Source organism: Lathamus discolor, chromosome 4 (genome assembly GCF_037157495.1).
Source record: "Lathamus discolor isolate bLatDis1 chromosome 4, bLatDis1.hap1, whole genome shotgun sequence".
Lineage (NCBI taxonomy): Eukaryota > Metazoa > Chordata > Aves > Psittaciformes > Psittacidae > Lathamus > Lathamus discolor.
The window spans coordinates 123486875-123509162 of NC_088887.1; the positions used below are offsets into that span (position 1 = coordinate 123486875).

The 22288-nt window shown below is 39.7% G+C and overlaps 1 protein-coding gene across 5 annotated transcripts in view; it reads left to right on the top strand.

Moving 5' to 3' along the window:
* TENM4 (teneurin transmembrane protein 4) overlaps positions 1 to 22288 on the top strand; it is a 772055-nt gene that overhangs the window by 235463 nt on the left and 514304 nt on the right. For 4 of the 5 annotated variants that reach the window (XM_065678851.1, XM_065678850.1, XM_065678853.1 and 1 more), the window contains one exon: positions 4996 to 5136. The exons of the other annotated variant lie outside the window; for it this stretch is intronic. The gene's annotated coding sequence lies outside the window, so the exon portion shown is untranslated. The remainder of the gene's footprint in view (positions 1 to 4995; positions 5137 to 22288) is intronic. 5 annotated transcript variants of the gene reach the window in all.

Consider the following 22288-nt stretch of genomic DNA (forward strand, 5'->3'; position numbering starts at 1 on the left):
AATTTCCACTGCTTGCAATCTGTGATTGATTCTCCCCTAAAATTACCAGTGTTTTACTTTCTCCATCATTACGCACAGCTATTGGATTATATCACTGCACCTGGACTTACCAAGGTGAAAGAAAAGACACACGAAACCATTACTCCAATGTGCCTGGAATAATACTCAATATTTGCATGGCAGCTGTGCCTGATAGGGTCTTGTAGTTCCCATTTTGCAGACAAGTTCACTTAATTGCAGGGATTTCTGCAAGTACAATACCAAGCAAAGGCCACTGGCTCCTTTTTCACATGCCCAGTTGGGTTCTACACAAGAAAATTGGCATCAGTCTCTCAAGATGAGATTCCTCTTTCCATGGTAAAGGCAGATGGCAACAGTGGCCAGTTATGAGTATTTTGGCTTTTGTGTGAGTGCAGTGCAGGGACAGAAACCTGGGAATATGGTTGTGTGGCTTTGTCTTCAGGATTCATAACCACAGAATATCACAGAGGCTGGAAGGGACCTTCAGGATTGGTGATCTAGGTGATCGGTGGTCGGTGATCCACCAGGTCGGTGGACTGGGTTAGTCCAACCCACACTGCTCAAAGCAGGATCAGCTACAACACCTCAGGGCTGTCTCCAATTGGGTTTTGAGTATTGCCAAGGATGGAGACTCCACAGCGTCTCTGTGTAGCCTGTTCAAAGTTCGACCACCATCCCCCAGTCCAGAAGCTTTATAAAACTCAAATGATTCCAATTGTCTGCTGTTGAAGATACAGAAGATGCATATGTGTAGGATAATAACCTTTATTTGATAGACTGAAAAGCTCTCTTTACAAAGCTTGGTAACCTGTTGGTGTCGTAGCGAGTGAAGTATCCATAAATAATTGAGCTTTCTCAGCTGAAGCAGGGCAACCCTTGGCCTCAGTACTATTCATCTTATTTAATAAAGGATGTTCTGGTGGTATATTCAGGATCAGGAAGATTTTTGTTAATCCTGGAGGACGGGACTTGTATCGTAGCCAATTAATGTGCCTGTTCCTACTGATGATAAATGGGTCTGTCTTCTCTTCATCTGGCATTGTGCCTCCAGCCTTACACAGTCATTTGTGGATATACCCAAGGGTTTCAATAGCTAACATTTTAGCTTTTACAGGTCACCAGGATTCTTCAGGAAGGCTGCTTTGCTAAATAGTAGTTTACAGCAGAAAGCTGGAGGTGAAAGAAAACAAAGAACAATAAGACGATCAACTCTAAAATGGGCTAAAACCTGTCTGAGGAAGAACCTCTTCAGTCCTATTTCAACCAAAGTTCAGGGAGAGGAGGAAAGGAATGCGTGCCTAAGGAACACTTGTGGATCCAGGCTGGTTTAACGTTCATGGGTTAATAGCTCATTTGAAACTGATGTTTGCAGTGGTTCTGAAATTGCAGGAAGTGGTCTGAGGCCGAGAGGGAATAATGACTCCAGGAGACATAATTTCTAGGGAGGAACTGAGGTCCTACAGTTCTGCTTTGGAGGAAACGCAAGCCACAGAATGAAATTCCCTGCAGTTTCAAGGTTAGCTGAGAAGCTGGTGGCTGGAGGAGAGAAATCTGAGGAGGGAAGGAGAAAATGTGAAACGAGTGCTGTGTGCTTGTGTGCGTGCAATGTTGTGCCACATAGCCAATGCCTTTCATCCTTTAGCCAAGAATCTGAGCTGAAAACCCCTTTTGCAAGGTCTTTCCAAGGCACATAGCAGCTCTCCCAATCAGGGTAATCCATGTTAACCAACAATTTCATGTTAATTCAGTGTAGAAAAGTTGGAATCTGGGCTTTGAAATGTTTTAATGGTTACCAGTCTCAGATAACGGACAGGCAGAAGTAGGAGACAGGGAGAGACTGCTCGTCTTGACATTGTACCAAATGAGAAGGCAGTGGTGGCCATGCACCTCTTGCACCACTTTTGTTGCTACTTCTGATAGGTTTCTGAGAGTTCTGGACCAGCTTTTCACAAAGACCGAAGAATTCAATTGCAAATCAATCCCACCAAATCGGCAGAGGCTCCGGCTTAAATTTAATCACTTAAATTTAATCACCAAATCTCCCTGGAGTCAGTGGAGGGCAATTCTGAGCAGGAATCTGACTGGAATACTTCAAGGGCAATATTAACCTTTATGGCTAGTCTCCCTTTGCCAAGAGTCAATGGGATCAATTCATAGCTGAGCAAAGAAGACTTACACTGGCTATGAAGCAGTCCCAGTATCAATACAAGTACCACAGTGTGTTCTCTGTATCACAGAACTGCCATATGTCTCCACTTATGGGGATTGGGCATGGGGGCTATAGAGGGAATTGCTTTCTTGGGCAGATTAACGTAAGAAAAAGTGAGCAGCTCTGCAGCCCTTAATCTCCCTAAAGCCCATAGTCTCAGCCCTCTGTGCTGTGCTTCATTACGGCGCCTTTAAACACCTAAGCTAAAGACAGAGAAAGTCATTTGAAAAGAAAACACAACTTCGGCTCCTTTAGTTGGAGTTTTTGAGAAGAAGCAAAGTTCCTTTTGGGTTAAACTGATTAGATTTTTGTAATTTTGTTTAGACAATATTACAAAGCCCAAGCGCTGTGGAGTAGACGCACCAAATTAATACCTAACTCTAGAATATTTAATAACTCAAGGTAAATTAAGATACTTACAACTGTGAGTTTTAAACATCACGGAGTTTTTTGTTCTTTTTATTGTTCTTCCAAATACAGATTTTTTTCCTATTTCCAATCTGGTAACAAAATCTGACAGTTCTGGTCTTATTTCTTATAATAATCTTACTTACAGTACTCCAGGAAATGCAGCTTCAAAAAGAAAACATAAATTAATGCTTGGAGTAAATAGAAAATACTTCAGTTTAATACCTTGGGGTTTCATTTGTTGGTTTGTTGTTCTTTTATTTTTTGTTTGTTTTAATATTATTTTTTTATCATCAAGAGGTATCCAGAGCCAATTTTCTTTATTTTAATTATATCTGGAATATACTGCTCATTGTAAGCAAAATGGTGGTTTAACATGCAGATTTTAGCGCAGGGATTTGAAGCAATCTAGTGGGCTAAGACACATACTAAGACACATATTTCCGTTCATTTACACACAGAAATTTGTCAGGGCTCAGCAGATACCTTTGAATAATCTCATCTTTTCTTTTTGTTATGATTTTTCTTATAGAATTCATATTATAAATACGTTAACGGAGCTGTTGGTGGAGAAGATACACTGCTCCTGACAGTGCTGTTGCTGCTGTAAATCAGCATAGTGCCACTTAGATCAGCGAAGCTACTATTTACCCCAGTTGAACATCTCCTCCTTCAGTTCTAATATTAACTCTGTTAAAAATAGGAGATTTATATTTAAACCTCTGCTTCCTGAAGCGACAGTAGGTGGGCCAACTTGTAACATGATCAACATTTACAGCATTATCTCTACTGGAATCCATTTATGTCAGCTCCTAACAATCAAAACATAATAGCTTTTTGGAATTGCTTTATTTTTTACAAAAAAAGCAAGAATATTAATTAAAAAAAAAAAAAAAAAGAAAACCAGAAAAACAGCCAAGCCCTTATACAGGATGCATGCATGTGCATAAGCAGCATATAACATGAAAGTGTTGGCATTTTGGTATGACACCCATTCCCTGAAGCGGTACTTGTGGAAAGGAGTGGTGTGCTGGCGTTATAGATGGGGAGTTACAATACTAAGGTGGGAGGATCTCAAGAGCCCTCTTATCACTGCATAACTTGTGATTTAGTGTGTGATTAATTTTGTAATAAACTTAATTTGAGATGCCCAAGGCCATTCTTGATGCCCAAACTTATTTAAGAGACTGGCAAAGATGATGCAGGATGTGGAGGAAGCCCATGTCTTTCTGGATGGCAATCAGAATAACTAGGGCATCTCCACTGGCACTGGGCGGTTTTGTGTGTAGAGCTTTGCTGTGCCGTGTCTCACATCTGCAGTCCCTGTTTTTCAAGGGTATTTTTGGATAACACTGAGGGCCATGTTAATTGTGATCTATCAGAAGCTGTTGGCCTTTAGCAAGATCATATACTGGCTCGTTTTCATTGCTGCACCACACATTACACCTGCAAGTGTTGCCATTAAACGGTGTGACATTACCAAATATACCTCCCAGTAAACTTATATAGAGATTTAAGTGCCTACAAAATTGAAAATTGGCGTCAAGTCCCCATTAAATATCCCCCCCAAATGCTCAGGATATTACCAAATTAAATGTAAAGTGTGTCTGCACAATATGGACCATGGGGGACTGAGAGTCATTTTTTATGCATGTTGAAACAATTGGATTTATCCAGGTGTCTGACACAGGAGTTTCTCTCCTCTAATTTCTTAAAGAAGACCAATATAAGTCTAGAAAAACTTCAATATTTTAATGGTATCTTAAAATAAGTAAATATGCTTTATAGCCAGCATTATGCATAAAGGAAGAAAACAACTGTTGTTAAAGGTTTGTCCCATGAAAAAACATACTTTCTCATATTTAAGTATGTGTGCATAGTAATTTAGTTCCAATTTAATTCTACTCATATCTGGTGTATAGTTACTCCTTATTTAGCCTTTGAGACCATATCTAAACTGTAAAGCCACCCATGGATGGTGGCATGCCCTGTATATCTTGGGTAGGAGCTAGCCTGGAACGTGCCCTAACTCTGTTCTGGTTGCCCAGGTTCCTGGGGAGATCAAAGCACAGGAAAGCAGCTTGGGCATGGCTGTCCTGTAGATATGAAGGTAGATAGACATTTCTCCCTATCAATACGGACATGAAGACAGATACCAGCTGCTGTCTGATGAAATGGTAGCCTGGGGAGTACATGTTTCTGATGTAGGTACTTAAGTGCTCCCAGACAGGGGGAATGTGGGTCTTTGAACTTATGAAGGATCCTACATGGACAATCCTGACAGCTGCCATGCTAACAACCTCTACAAATCCATGCCAGTCTTTTCTGACACACAAAACCTGGCTCCTTTTCTGTAGTGAGAATGGCTGGACCATTGCAGTGGCGCACTGATTTTTGTGGATGGTGAACACAAAAAGGGGATTGAGAAGAGACCACCCGAGTTATTGACACATGACTTGAGTGCTTTCTATTCTTAGACAGATGAGGATCTGAAATATGTAAGTACACTATCATTTTTTTTCATGTATTTGCAAAAATTAAAGAAATAAAACTTTATCATGGGTTTGGGATTTATACATTGTCATTTTCTTTCAATGTGTGTTTATACTTAAGTGGAGCTGATAAATCAAGCTATTCCTCGTGATATTTTAAAGCATCATTATTTGTCTCTTGATTCCATCCTTGTTTTTTCTTTAAAGAAATGGAAAGAGCGCAAACCATGAAATTATATTTGCAGTGTCATTTTAAATTTATTGTCTAATAAATAGTGATCACTTGGAAAATCCGTTCTTTTCTGCATTGTTAACAAGAGATTTAACCAAAGTGATTGAATCAAGACGAGAAATGATCCCAAGTTCCCGAAGCCTGAACAAATGACATTGTCAATGTTAATGTGCTGTTCTGGAAGTTCATTTGAAATATAAGAAATAACCTAAATATAATTTCATGGCAGCTTGTATACCACTTAGCATAATGTACTATTTACTACACAGCCTCCATTCTCTGTTTCACCAGCAACTCCAGCTCACCAAATGCCTTACCAATACTCACTTTTTAACTCTTCCACACTCCCAATACAAAGATAACATATTTTTTCCCCAACAAATATAAACTGTATGTTGACTTTCAAACTGACAACTTTATCTTGACTTACACCAACACTTTTGCTGAATGAGCTTAACCACCCCTGATTTTACAACATCATGTGGATCTACTTCTTCTGACTCATCTAATGATGCTGCACAAGGTGCCTGTTAGAACTGTAGTATGCCCTGTGAGACACTTGTGCTTAACAAATAATAAATAGAACTTGTCAGCCACAGAATCCTCTACCTCAATTTTACAAATGAGTGCACATCCCAAAGTATTTCAAAGGGAAAAAAAGAAAATTAATGGAAATCTGAAATATTCTTAAAGTGTCACATATACCCAGACTTTAAGTAGCTATAGATAAAGATTTAGAAATACAATTAAATTTATTTCTACAGCTTCAAGTCAGGAACTCCGTACTTCAAAATATAAAACCAAATCAGGAAGAGCTGTAAAGTAATGGCCTGACTTGTAAGGATAAAGCTAAAAGTCCTACGGCATTTCTGGTTTTGAAATCCAGAGCAGGATAATGTCTTTACTCAGATAGGGTTCCAAGCATAACTTTATGTTTCACTGATGTAGTGATTCTCACTTGGTTTTAAACAATAAGCCTATGCTTGTAATCCTCCCTTGGTCCAGGCTATAACTACATATTTCAGGTTATTGCGTTTATATAGTAATGAGACTAGGCTGAATCCTTTCAGCTTTGGGCAAGTTGTTGAAAATACACATTGTAACAGTGACAGGCAGATTGTTCTTGATATGTCTTTATTAAAATAAATGTATTTAAGGAATGTTTAGATTTCTGCCTGTAGATGACTGATTTGGTAGAGAGTGGTGTAACAATAATGTCATTATATCAAGCTTCCTTTTGTTTTGGGGATTCACTGAGAGATTTCAATAAAAGAAACCATAGCCTAGGCATCTCTGCTGTGTTAGGGGAGAAAAACAAGGTTTTTTCAGGACAAATGAAAAGTGTGGTGAGGCGATACTTGAGCACTCATATTCCCTTTTAGAAAAGAAAAGAAATTAAAAGCTTCTGAGTGGTAAAATGGAATATTTGGACGTTTTCTCAGATATGCAGATATGCAAAGGATGTTGATGATGCCATTAAATATCTCATATCTCCAGATAAGAGCTATTTTATCATAATTTGTTCAGCAGCTATTAAAATATCTCATTCCTGGAGGAGAAAACCCTCCTAAGTGTCAGGACTTTCTTAAAAAGAGCAATAAAAACTCAATTGCCACAAATTGTGCTTTTTAAGAGACCTATCAAGCTAACCTAGACTTTTTGACAGCTATGGAAACAAGCCAAGATTATATTAAGAATTGGTATAGTGCTGGGGGTAACCGTTCCCTGCCAGATGTATTGCATATACCCTGCTGTGTGCATGGATATTTATAGGTATGTCTATACAACATACCAGTCAAGGAAAACAAAATAATACTGGTGGGAAGGTGTGTTAACATCTGGTTGTCCATGGCTAAAACATACAGTGTTAATACCTTGTCCTAGCGAAGGAAAGTGAAGGACATAAATGAAGGGTTATTCCCATAGTGATTCAGTAGTTCAAAGACATTAATCAGTGCTACATATCTGCAGGAAAAGAGTGAATGGGGGATTCATTCATCTTGGCTCCCTGTGGATGCTTTCTCATTGTAAATCGCATCTACTGCTTACCTGTATGTGGAACTCTGACAGCTGAGTTACCTGAACCATGCATGCATCTCCCCACATGTCACCAGGGTGGGGATTTACATTTGAAACAGGTTTATAACATTGCAGAAATGCACAAGAACAATAAATGGAGCTTATCAGTACCTCTGGCCAGTGTAGAGCTCATGCAGAAACGTTGCCATATAAGCATCTCCTCTGAGGTACTCAGATGTCAGTGTGATTAGCCTGGTAGACAGACCTATGCATTGGGGAAGCAAGGTCAGTGCTCCTGGGACAGTAAGGAGACACAAAGATTCAATAATAATATCTTATTATTCTATCAAATTATGTCTGAAGAACACTTTAAAATCATTATGTGAAGGACAAAGGATGCTATATATATATAGAAGGGTAAAGGCTGACATTTCTACAGTGCATTTAATTAACAGAATTCCAAGCAAGCTTGGCCTTTGGAAGAAAAATAATCTTTGGTTGCACACTAGGCACATTGAGCTTCCATAATAAACACACATGGAATCCCTGTAAGGCATCTACTGAATCAAGGCTATTGTTTTCCTGGTGCCATGTTCTCAAAGACCCTGAGGTTGAAAGACCTCCTATGAAAGTGAAATCTGTTGCTTACTCCAAGTAGGGGGTTGATGGAGACAAGAACCAGCAGCAATAATTGATCGTGTTTATTAGCAATGCTTCTCAAGCTGTTGGAGCTCTTGACACAGCTGAATTTCTGTGAGGAGAATATGTCTAAGTAGGAGTATTTTCCATGAGCCAGTACAAGCACTGTCTGTGGGAAGTGTCGCGGTTCCTTTTGTTAAGGAGAGGTCAAATGATCACTCTTCCCAGAAAATGGACCCACAATGTGAATAGGTGATGTACTCAGACCCTTTCAGCCTCCACTATACACACTGATTTCCAGCACCCTGTTCTTTAGTTCAAAATATATTAGTACACTACCCCTTTCATTAGACGTGGATCATTTCTATAATGCATGGTTGGCATTGCTGCATGATGATATATCAGAAGGATTTGAGAAAAGGATAGAACGTCACAAGACTGTCAAATAAAGCTAATTCTGTTTTTAGAGGTGGAACAAGCAAAAAATGCATATTTGCAGATGTGCATAGTAATTCTTTTTGTCAGATATAAACCTGCTGGGATAACTACATTATGTGAAGTGAGGCATAGAGCACTGCTAGACACCAAAAACATCTTTAGAAATTAGATATTTATAATGGAATTAACAAGACAGTTAGCTGAAGTGGTAACTTCAGGTTTAAAATCACTACCATTGCCAGTCTATGAGAGAATAGATTGTTTAATAGGTGCAAAGTGGTTAAAAAATAACAACTATCAAACAGGGGGGTTTGACCTTTTTCCACATGAAGATGATCAGTTGTTTGAACAGATGGTGGGGTAATCTCCATCCAAATAGTAGGACAAGCTTGAAACACCTAATTTAAGTAGACCTGCTTTTGAAACAGGGGCTTGACTACAGATCTGGAGCACTCCTGGTCAAACCTGAATTATTTTGTGGTTCTAGGAATAAAAGGCATCAAAAAAGGAAAGTTCAAAGACAAATCTGGAAAGCACATCTTTGTCTTTATCGACAGGTACATCTGTAGCTACAGGTGTCTTAGTGGGAAAGGGGGTTTTTCTGTCTATCTACTTCTTAGAGAGGACAAATCCACCTTCTCTGACAACTCCTGGATAGAGTGTGAGGAGAGGTTGGCTGAATTTGCTGACACTCACATTTAGCTTCAGATAAACATTAGCTGAAGTTTCCTTTCTCCATGTCATCACTTTTACAGTGGGGATTTAGCACTGCCTGTTCTGCACTAGATATCCCCATGCAAAGAAGTAGGATGAGATTCCTGGCTGAAGGCTTTTCCATCCTTGTGAGTTCCCTTCATATCCAATACCAGTGCTGTGTCTGTACATTAGCAGTAAAGTGAACTGTTATCAGCCACTTCAGAATATCCCTGCAAAGGAGAAGGTTAATCCTTCTGGGTCCTCCACTCAGGTTGCTCATAACAGCAATATGATGGACACCACAGCCAAATCCAGACTGCCTGAGTGGTCAAGATATGAGCCAAGTGGCTTCTCCCATTCTTGAATTTTCCTACTCAGAGTGCACTGTGATTTGCTTCAACCCAAAGCCAGACTGCCAGCCAACAAATAGGCCATACAGACACCATTGACCTACTCATCAGGATTTTCCTTCCCTCTGCCCCCACCTTTCTCATCTCCACTTTCTCATCTCCTTGCTTGATTTCCTTACCTGTAGTATGAGTGGAGAAACAAATGTTTACGCTTGTGTCCTTGTTTCTATATTACAAGAAGGCACGGTCGTAGGTAGGAAGTCAAGAGAGTGTGTATCGTGGCTGAGGTTTGAGTAGAAGTCCTATAATATCCATAATATCTATCATGTCCTCACAGGTAACTCTACAACAGAGTTACAACAGAGCAACAATTTCAGCCTCTTCAACCCTCACAACAGTAGGATACTTATATTGTATTTTCTCTTTAGGTTTTGCTTCAGTTGTATCTAGGTAGTCAGACTGGTCATCGCTTGACCACTGCTCTGTAGAGAACTGCACATTGTTTTGTCCTCTCTGTATCTACATCTGTGCCATTTTTTGGTGGCTCCAACTACTACAGCTGTGTGAAAAGTTTTCTTCTTCCTCCCCAAATCCCTGCTTGTTGCATGAGTCCCAGTCACCATATATTAGTAAAACATCCACAAACTGGGTGTGAAGGGTGTTTATGACAAAGGGTTTTCGGAGCCTGAATCTTCTGCTATGTCACCTTCCATTGCTCTTTGGTGGCTTTCAGCCGATAGGAGCAATTTGAAGTTTCATGCCTTTAGAAGGAGTTAAGGAAGTTTCCACAGTGAGAAGGCTCAATGTGCAGCTTGCAATATAGGTTTTTTTAAGCATTCTTCTGAGTGCTCTTTTTCCCCACCTGTGTGGCCTCGATAACACAATCCTCAGTGTATCAGCAGATAAAGCAATTATGTATTTTAAGCTGGTCCTTAAAAATGCACCCAGCCCTGTACAAATACTTCTCCTCTTTGCATATAAAAAGGATGCAAGACCTTTCCACCTGCCTCTTATCTTCCTATTGCAGATAGGGCAAGAGGGAAAGAGGCCTCCTGCCACGAGAAGCTGAACTCTGAATATGGTACGTGATCTGCAGGACAGAAACAGTTAATTCCTCTGAATGCATTCTTTTCAGTAGAAATGGCTTTTGAAAACAGATTTTAATGAAATCCAGTGTCCTTTCCATAAAATATTTGAAGGGAGACTTGTTCGATAGCACTTGTCAATCAATCCTTTGCTATTGTTACCTTCCCCCCCCACCCTGCTATTTTAATTGGCATCTGTCTGGAAGGACACAAACAAATCCCAAGCTGTATCTTAACTAGGATACTGTGGAACTGTTCCCTTTCAATCCTTGAGTTTCTCTGCTGATAAAGACAAATAAATTGCAGATTCTATATTAATAGGTGCAAGGGGCAAAAGCATGAGAAGAACTTCAAAAAGTATATGCAAAAAAAAATCCTGAAGTATATGGAGAGGATGCTGTTTGGAATCATATATACCCTGTTTCTAATAAGTTGTCAAAATATATGCAGGATGCTACAAACTCCACGATCATCTGACTATTGATTTGCCTTTTCTCTACAATAATCAAACCCTAAATAAGCAAATATTTAACCTTCGGACATTTGATGTTCCCTTTCTGTTAAATAGTGATGGCATTCCTAGCAGTTTCCAAGGATTTAGTAGAAATGTTTTAGTGATATGCTCACTACTTTTCAAAGATCAGGCTTGGAACATGTATAAAAATCAATATTCCTACTGACTTTGCCATTCATTTCTATTTCACTGTATTGTGAAATACTAAGCTATTTTACATGTGCTGGTGTTCCTGTAAACAGGTATACTGCATTAAGGGTTTAACTATCTGAGACTTCTTATACTTCATGATACTCAGTTACGCTCACACTGCTACCTGTCTGTCTGTAGCTGCTATTTAAAACCATTGGTACACAGCTTCAGTAGGAGTTCATAAGGATTCAGTTTAAGTACATCAAGCAGGCTGTTGTAACAATAAGTGAAATTATGTGTATATACAGAAGATTGCTGAGCATCTTCTCTAGCAGAATAATTATTATGCACAAGAAAACAATTTACTTACCAGCCCATGCAGCAGGATCTTTGATGATGGCATTTTCCATCAATAGTTGTGTGAGACAGGAGGATTCATTTTCAATTCAAACATTACAGCCTGCCGGATTAATAAACCATATTTATGAAATAATAATAACTCCCCAAATGTGTTTTTTAACTCAGGAGGTGAACACTGACATTGAGCAGCTGTCTTTCTTCAGGATCTGTGTAGTGATATATGGCATGTTGATTGCTGTGATATTGATGCACAGGGAGCCAGACTGAAGGATGGGGTCAGCACACAGAAAACCTGCATGGCTTTGCTGCAGTGTAAGGTTGCATATGAGAGCATGGACAGCTATTTTGCTGGGAGGTTCTCAGCTTCTGAAGTCTGTGTTTTGTCTTCTCCTCCTTGTTCATGAGTGGAGATGTGAATGAATGTGAAAGTCCTTAAAAACATGCACAAATACACAAGCATACACAAACCAAGAACAAAGAAAAGCTTAAGATTTCATCATGTTGAAGCATGAGCAGGGATAGTTAGCCGGGAATCATCGGTCTCTGTTTAGCGATGATTAACCAGGAATCATCAGTCTTTGTTTAACAGAGAGGGTCAGGAAGGCAGAAATTTCCATGGGAAAAAATCTGGTTTGTCTCAAAGCTTGTGACAAAATATTTAAATTAAAAACAAAATTATTAAAAAAGATCAGAGTGAAAATTAGAACCTTTTTTTTTTCTAACAGTCACTCGCAGGTTAAACTTTTCAATACCAAGATGGAATCGAGACTAGTGTATTCACAGTGGCCCTAAAAAGTCCTACCGATTCTTAGACTTTGTTGTAAAAGGAGTATTCTGTGATGTTTTGAGCAGGAAAATGTCTAGGTGAGACCAAGGTTAGAGCATCTTGACTGATGACTGATCTTGACACACTTCAAAGATGTGATGCTTCCATTGTACCACTGTAGGCGAAGACAGGCATCTCTTCGCAGTGGGAATAAATGACTACCAGTGCTCTGTATACTCCTTATGCCACCACTGCTGTGCTTCCCTGTTACAACAGGGGAATAAGGTGCAGAGAGTTATGACACTTTTAAAAGGGTTTAACTGAAAACTGGGCTCTGTATAAGTGTGGCCATACACATAACTAACTGCCTGCAAAATTGACCACGGTATGTAGGTAAAGAAATACCGTCTTGGATTGTAAAAGCCTGAAACAATAGTTCTGCACGATGCAGGAAAGTAGTGATGGGAATATACAGTTCTATCATCCCACCAGGGAGCTGCAGCTCCACAAGCATTTTATAATCATTTAAAACCACGTCTAATTGTTTTAGAAAAAGAAATAAGCAAAGTGTTAGGTCTTTCAGGGTTCAGGATGAGTACTTGGGCTGCAGTAGAACACCACTGTCTCTGGAGGTCTCCTAGCAGACCCCTTGAGAGACTGAGATGCTTTTAGGAAGACAATATAACTTTCATTGTGGCAGGGGGGGTGAAACTAGATGATCTTAAGGTCCTTTCCAATCCTAACTATTTTATGATTCTATGGTTCATCATGGAAATGCATACAGCCACATGCCTTTTCTGCTGCTGTTAAGGACAGAGCTATATAGCTGTATCTAAAGGACAAAGTGGCCTTGGGATTTGATTGGTTGCAAACCATCACAAATCTGAATCTGAATTAGTATTTAATTGCATCAAAGCACTGCCTGGCCAGGCCTATCAGCAGGTTTGTTTTTATTTCATCAAGCTTCATATGTTAGTACTGCTGACAGGCAGGGAGCAAAGTGAAAGGCACCAGATCCCCAGCACTGCTGGCCACCAGAAAATGAAACCGAGAGACTTAAGGCAGCTGAATTTATAAAATGAAAGATGAAAAAATACATTTCAGCAGGAGGAACAGCACAGAATAAAAGGGTTAGAGAGAAGTGAGCAAACAAAAGAAAAGGAAACAGCAAAGAGAGCAAGGCCAGAGCTGAAATGAGAGAGATTGTAAGGAGAAGGTAGGTACTATGAGAGCTTGGGTTTGGGGCCAAAGGAAAAAAGCAGCTGAATTTCTTCTCACGTTCTGCAACTGCTTTTCAATTAGTAAATATATGGGTTGTGCCAAAATAAAACAGTGGAACGTGTACCTTCACCTTCTGTGCAACAGGATCTCAGTTAAACCTGTGTTAAGCCTGGCTGTACATGTCGTTGACCTTTTCTCCCAGCCACTTGACTAATCACATCTCTTTGGAGCCAACATCGTGCTCCTTCAGTTGCCCACAGCCCTTCCTTTATGAAGGTGTGGAATCAGTATAGCAGCACTGGTGATAGAAAATGATCCCTGATTAAATAGTGCTGTGAGAGAGGTGCTCAGGCTAATGGCTTGCAGTGACACACTCATGCAGTCTGGGCACTCTTGGTTTCTATTACTGCCTCTTCATTCTCAAGTAAGAGCAATGCTGTTGATCTTCCCTAACCTTCTGGTTTACATGTGGGCTAAGGTTAGCACAGGCCAGCACAAGCAGGGAATATTGACAAATCAGATGCTGTCCCATCACGGAGCAGCACCAAGCAGACTCTACTTGATATCATTATTCCAATCATGCCTTCATTTTGCAGTAACAAATCAATTCTCAACAGTGAGCTGGCCTGGGTGGTCATGAAAATGAAGGTGATTTGGATTCTGTTTGACTGAAAGAGCTGTTTGAGGGGATAGACTAAAACCCTGTAACTGAGCAACCTTGAGCTCAAGAAATAAGTCTGAATTTCATAGATTGGTCTTATTTTTTATTTCAGTGAAGCTTATATGCAACCAGATCTGCCCTAAAGGTTCAGTAGATCATACTTAAATACAATCTCAGGCCAAATCTGTTGGAGATTCCTTAAAAAGTTGCTTTAATTTAGCTTTTCCTTTGTTGTCATGAAACATCTCTGCTAGAACCTGGATGTTAAAGGATTTTGAATCATTGCATTCATTTGGTTAGGCTACAAGGCACATCTCTGCAAAAGCCTTCCACTTTTCCTGCATCTGCAAACCCCCCTGGTGATGAAACAAGCACCAAGAATTTTGCTGGATGGACTGCAGAGAAGGAATTTAGCTTTAAAAAGGCAAGTAAAATGGAACTTACAGCTCTGGGAAGAACGCCAATCTTTAGTATTAATAATAATTCCATTGTTTTTCATTCACTTATAATTACATAAGTTGATGTTTTTCTTTATTGCTCTTAATTAACAAATATTTAATTGATTTAGCAATTCACTAATGTTCTTGATGACAAAATGTTTAAAAGAAGACACAGTGTAGAGAATGGCATTAAGGGATTTCAAAGGGGTTTTTTTCACGTTGTAGTTACTGAATGCCAGCCGGCACTTAAGATACACAATAATGCCTTCTTCTTCTTCTTCTTCTCTAAATGAGAAGCTGTGTTATGTCTTGAAAAAACAACTAAAGGTTAATTATTGCATCTACTCCAACTATAGTAAGCAATATATTAAATTTAAAAGCCTATCTAAAAAACCACACAACTCCAAGTGACCCAGACAATTAAATCAGCAACCTAATCTAATGGTTTCATAATTTCAAAGATTTTTTGAGGTCAGAGAAACCATTAGCTCTTCCACCTTGACCTCCCATTTAATGGGGGATGATGGAATTTCATTCATTCCCAGTTGGAGCCTAGGAACTCCTGTGTGGACAACTCTTATCTTCCGGAGACCCACTGAGCACATTCAGAGATGGAGATCCCCCCATACCTATCGCAACTGTACTTAAGTGGCTACCTGCAATCACCATTCAGCTTCTGTATCTGTTTTCTGGTGTGAATTTGTTTAGCTTTACCTTTCAGTCCTTGGTTTGTGTCTTTCAATACTAAATAGCCCGTGCTCTGGTGTCTGTCTCCTCCTCTTGGATTTATTTGTGCACCCAAACAGATTTTTTCTCTTCATTGTCTTCCCCAGTGCTTTTACTTCTCTTTGCATTTCATTTACCTGGGACAGGGGAAGTTAATTGATCAATTCCTCTATTGATTTCAGTCTGTTTCTCATTTTCTAGTACAGCAATGCCCAGAAAATTCTTAACTTTTAAAACACTTGTTCTTTTCTAACTTGGGAAAATCATTTCATTTTCTCTCAGCATCACTCTTTTCTTTACTAACAGCTGCTATTGAATGTTGAATTCCTGAACAATATCTCTACAAAGTTAAAACAATACCCTTCATCATGACACAGTCACAAACAAAAAGCTCTCATTTAAAGCCGCCCATACTTATGGGTCACCTGCTCTGCTCCTACGACTGAGGGTAACAAGCAGAGGGGAAGGAGCGTACTCTAGCCAATTTTTACCTTCAGCCCAAGTGTTTCCTATTATTGTGTAGCTACTGATCCGATGTGAAAAGAATTCTTTCCTGGTATTTCTGTGTTAGAACCGCAAAAGCTATGATTTAATAGACATGCTTATAGCACATTATACATTACAGGTATCTTTTCAAAGATTTCAAAGCCACATCTTGACAGTTCCATTTTTTTTAAGAGATGCCTTTAATAACCGTTTCTTGCTGACTTAAGAAATGAGGGAGGAAAGTGTAACTTCAAAGTGTTGGCAAAATAATATGAATTAACCAACCGTACTTGTAAAGTTGTTTCCAGTTACAGTAGTAGTAAGTCAAGACTGACAGCTGATTTCCCCTTTCCCAACTGTTTCCAATTGAAACCAGCATCTTTTGGAGTTGTTCCGTGCTACATTGCTACTCCAGAACAAACCAGTTCATTCAGCTCTATGTTCTGAACAAACTGGAAGCAAAACAATAAACAATACACAAACCCTACTAATTTATATATACTAATATGATACTTCCAATTCCTTCAGCTAAGGAGCTGAAAGACATAATTAACACAAGTGGAATTAAAGAGGTATATACAAGTGTAAATCAGAACGTTCAAGATCTAGGTCTTCCAATACAGGGTCAAAAATGTACCGGTAACATTTATATAAAAGCTATTATAGGCAGAGATGATGTTTTTGCCTTCTGTGCAATATGGCAAAATAAGAGAAAGTAATAAAATATATTAATATTTAAATAGTTAATCATACATTATTAATAACACTGTAAGTGGCATTAATTAAGACCCTTACATCCCTTTTCCTATCCCCTCTCTATGTTGCTGATCAGACTATTCATGTAACCTCACTATGTAACTCTTTGACCAGATGCATTATAATTAATAATTATTATTCTTATTGCTGGCACTGGGACTACTAAACTTTCCCCTTTAGTGTTACTTTCAGACTTGCAAAATGAACTAGTGCAGATCAACCTATTGGACCCTTGTAGGTTTTTTCTTGCATTCCCCTTTCTCTGCCTTGGGTATTAACTTTACCCGTCCTTGTGCACATCTTCCTGATGTTGATCATTACTGTTTCTTGTCTTACAACAGCAAGGGAGGATTTATAACACTGGGAAGGAAAGATTTCTAGTGATGAGGACACTAAAAGACCAGGCACAGGTTATCTGCAGTGGTTGTGGAGTTTCCATCATTATGAGAGCAAGTTAAACAAACATCTGTCAGGCGTGACCTTGCTGTAGTTAAGCCTTCCCCGGGGCAAGGGGGTGGACTAGATGACCTCTAGAGATCTTTTATGGCCCTACACTTCTATGAAGGGAATAAAGCACACTGGGAGCACCCCCACACATGATTCTGACCTGGTCTGTCCTGTGCACATACTCATGTGCCTTGCAGTGCTGTAGAAGCCAAAGGAGCATCCTGACCCTGCCTGAAACACAGCATATATCTGACTGCAGCCCCTAGGTCCTGGTAGTATATTTATCTTGACAAAAAGAGGGCAAAACAATGACTTTAAGTGATCTTCTGAGATCGCTTTTCAACATGCTTATCTTTGTTCTTGGTCATCCGCAGCTGAATTTATAAGGACGAATGGTTTTCTGGCATTCAAAGTAGTAGGATATAAATAGAAACACACAGTGTTTGTCTCCTCACAGTGTTGTAAATACTCTAAAATATGTGTTCTCTTTGATGCTGAAAGATATGCACAATCCTGTGCACCGAAGAGGATGATGAGCTATAGCAAGGCCCATTAGTTCATGCTTTTGGGCTAGCAAATATTTTGTGTATTCAAACCAGCCCCTTTCCTTTCTCCAACAGCAGCACTTGACCCTGCTACATGACATGAGAATATGTGTTCCTCGTCTTTGCACATGCTATAAGAAGTCATAGCCTTGATAAGTAATGAAAATAAAATCACCCCAGGTTCTCTACTGCAAGGTGACTTTTCCCTTATTCTTCCCTTTTGCTGGTTCCATCCTTTGCCCTACAAGAAAGCTTAATGAAAAGACCAAAGGTAAAGCTCAGCTCTCCATCCCGGGGCTCTCATGACAGAGGCAGGTGTTCCATTATGCAGGGGGAGTGTGTTCCCCAGTAATATTATCCTGGGAATTGTCTTGGAAAGATTGACCTGTGAATAATGGCCAAGCCTCAGGGTTAGCCTAGCAGTAATTATCTGCTAGACATTTCCACTAGCCGTGTCCTTTTAGGTCAAGAGGCAAACATGAGGACTCACATCTATGCTTCACGGCAAATGATCATTCAATTACAGTGACTTTGAACCCCACCAAATGTAAATTGAATTGTCCTTTCCTTCTGATGTTTACTTGTATGAAAAATTCCAGGGAAGTTAAAATGCAAGACACAGAAGCAGTCCAGAGGGTAAACAGAGTCTGGGACTGTAGTGAAATACTTCAGAAGTTTTCCATCCAAGCAGTTTTGGAGGGATCTGTGATTCACAGACATAGACTGTGTCTTCATGGCATCTTGCGTTACTCACTGTTAGCTGTTTTTCAGCAGAGGAAGGAGTCACACCAGTTCAAGCATCTTCTTGCACAGAGAGGATATATTTGGAGCACAAAACAATCACATTGCAGCAACTGTATTAGCTTGGCTGTATCCTATAAAGCACTCCTACATTGGAGTTCATCCCAGCTGGAGGGAGCCAGTAGTAGCAGTAGGTTTTTTCCATCAGCACTAAAAGGAGCTCATGTGAAGGTGTCCTCGACATCCAGAGTTTAATGGGAGATGAATCCTACCCTGTACTTAGAATTGTTCATAGTGTCTCCTTGTGTAACCCCGGCTTGCCCTCAGCTTTTGCCAAAACTTTCTAGGTTAAACCCTAATTGCGGGTCCACTTCTGGGCTCAGAGCCCTGGTGTGGTGGATCAGTCAGCTGGAAGTGTGAATACAAAGCTCAAGGAAAAGATGTGAAGTGCTGGAGTAAGAATAGAAGCCTCAGGTTAGCTCTTTTTTTTTGTGAGAGAAAACATTTTACCATTATGATGCAGAGGCAATAGAGAACTGTCCCTGGATAACAGCTTTTGGGTAATATAACTTTCTTTATTCCAGGGAGGTCATCAGCGTGAAAACATATTGAAATGAATCTGTAAATGGGCATAATCCACTTCAAAGCATAACTTGCAGGTATCTTTCTTAATCTGACTTACTGCAGGAATGCCTTAGACCACGGAGAGAGAATTCATTTCAAAACGCACTTGACTTGTTGTTAGTTATTGATATTCCGTGTTTGATTTGGATTTTGCATGTGGCTTAGGCTGCATGGGGAAAAATCAATAAAATCTGTTTCACTTTTGTTTATAGTCTGTTTCTCCCTCTGGCTGCCCAAATAGTGGAGGTTGGATTTCAGGGTCTATTCTGGGACACGAACATCTAAAACCAGGAGGTTTTAATTTGATTTTGTTTTTCATCCTGGGTTTTATAGAGGTTGTGTTTTGAGATAGTGTGAAAGAGGTTTCTCAGCAAAATGCAAGTATTGTTTGGGAAAGAAGATGACAAAGTATACAGAAAACCCAGCCTGGATTAGGTGCATCTGATCGAATGTAAATATTCACAGCTGAGACAGTCACCACACACTGTTTTTTCAGTCAGTGGAGAGAAACAAGCACATCCAGGGTGCAATCTGTTAATTTTAAAAGGCACACCTACAGTAAAACCGCATAATACTTGCCCTAAAATTGTTTGCTTCACTCTGAGGATTGAAAAAGGAACACTGGGTGACAAGTTTGAATGGACATCATAGAACAGTTAGTGTGGGAAAGGTCCTTAAGATCGTCTAGTTCCAGCCCCCATTGGTGATGACTGAAGTTATATGTGTTTCTTTCCCATCTGAATGGAATCTCTCTCCACTGTGCAGAAAAGACCTTGGGTGAGAAATCAGTGCTGCCAATTAGTCTTCTCACTGCTAAGCTACAAGGTGGTGATCCCGTTCTTGCAGGTAGCTTGCCTTGCATTCTTGCCTGCAAAGGTGAAAAGCTTCAACAAGGAGGAAAAAGAGCATCCCCTTCTACACAGCCTTGAAATTGGTTCTGAGATCACGCAATAGGTCAGAGTTTAAGTCCCATGTTAGCAGAAATCCTTTCTCACTTCTGTTTGCAGAAGCAAGTTTTGAACCTAGGTCTTCTGTTCCTTTTGTGAAAGTTAAGGTATGTTACTGCATTAAGGAGTGGGGAACAGGGCACTGCACCATTGTCCATGGCTTGGAAGAGCAAAGGGAGAGTTTACTGAAAGATTATAGATATGGAGGTTGAGGAGGGCCAGCCAACCTATGAACCTCAAGTTGAGATGAACCAATTCATTTCAGTTCATAGGCCACAAATGTGAGCGGAGACAATTGGGACTCTGTAAATTCTGTGCATGAACTCAAAAGGTAACAGAGGAAAAATATAGCTACATTTTTAGTGGACTTATAGACATGACACATTGGTCCTTGGTGCAGTGGAAAATCCATAGGCAGTCACAGAAGAGTAAAGCTTTGCAATGGCTGTTGCAGAGGAAGGAGACGACTTTCTTACCATAAGTTCATTCTTTTTCTGCCAAAAGATAGGATAAGTTTTCACTGAGTCTGTGTGAGTCTTAATTCCTTGCTACTGCTGATGCTATGTCTGATCTTACGGTTAAATGGCCATATAAATAGAATTGGGTATAATATTTCGGAATAGCGTGTTTGCCGCATAGTGCGGTGTGACATCCATATATTTTAGCAGCTCTCTCCCCCAGAGAAGAGAAAATAAAGACTAGAAAAACATTGACATGAAAGATTTCAGTGGCTTGGTAGAAGCTGTTGGTTTAAGCCTGTTGGCCTAAAGAAATAAAAAGTAAAAGAAAGAAGGAAAACTCCAACTTCCAGAAAGGAAAACATGATACATCAGTCCAAGGAAAATGTTTCGCTTGATCCCATTCCTTTGTTTCCTCTCTTTTGTTCAATTTTGTGGCTGTTTTGTTAGTGAAAAGAAAAGCAGTAAGAAAGCTCGTTCAAGCCAGCCGGAGATATACCTGCCTCTGTTTGTTTCTGGGGGATTCAGCTTATGAATCAAAAAGGGAAACAAAGCCAGTCTTGCAAAACTCCTTTAGCAGCATAAACCAGAGGCTGTAACATCCATTACAGAGCTAAGATCAAACACAAAGGATAGTGTTTGGTATTTGTTTTAATTTTGCAGTGAATTATGTTACGACTTTATCTTAAACTTGAGCCAAAACGTATCCTCATGCATGAACTTGTTGGAATGACTGCATGAGTGAAGTCTTCTATATGGGAAGGCTGCCCTGAAAATACATAGGAAAAACTTGGAAATCGAAAGACAGTGAAGATAGCAATGACAAAAAGCCAGCAGAACAGAAGTCAATAAGGTGTCTGTTGGGGAATAAAGGTTGATTATTAAATTCAAACAAGTGGTGTAAGACTGTATCTTATTACAGATGGATGTGGAGAATGCTTGCTGCAGAAGAGTTGGAGTAGGACTAATAGTAATTCCCATCAGGAATTTAGCATTCTACAGTAGCACAAACAGATTCTCCTAATAATAATAAAAATGCAGCCATCAGATACATATCATAGAATCATAGAATAGTTAAGGTTGGAAAGGACCTTAAGATTATCTGGTTCCAACCCCCCTGCCGTGGGCAGGGATATCCTATGTTTTTGAGAAGTGAGGTGATTTAACCAAATTCCAATTGAATGTGATGTGTAATCGAGCTTATGAATCAACATTTACCGTTATGATTTAGAAGAAAATTAAAACCCATGTTGTGGCTTTCAAGGGAGAGTAGAACTATTTATACCGTTTAGCCTTCAGGTAACTTGATTGTTTCTTTGAGTTTCTGTGTATTAATTAGTAAAAAACAAAATCAATTCTGACTATTTCAATAAGGGGAAAAGTAAATAAAAAGTTAAACCTTACAAAGTAGTATGGGAGAGCTAAGAAGGGAGGAATAAGATGGGAGAGCTGAGAAGGGAGGAAGGAGACACGATAGCTGAGAGGTGAAAAAAGGCTCATTGTAAGTTTTAGTGGTTAAAAAAATGGAACTTTTGTAATTCTTTGGCTGTGTTATCATCCAAGGCTTAGAGTAATCCTCCCAGAAGGTAGATGACCTATAGATATTTAATGTATTCATGAAAGTTGTGGAGGGTATTGGCAGAATGCATAGCCTGAAGTGGGGAGATCCCAAGTGAGTGTTGTTGAGCCAGAGCTCCTGTTAACTTACAAACCCCGTGCGCAGAAATATGTGCGAAGCAGCATCTGTGCTAGGCAACTGCGCTGTGTATATCAACACATGTCAAAACCAGTCCTCTCATTAGTTCCCACCTCAGGCTGTGTTGGATACGCATGGAAATGCATGTTCAAAAGTTGGACATGACTCACAAGGAAGCA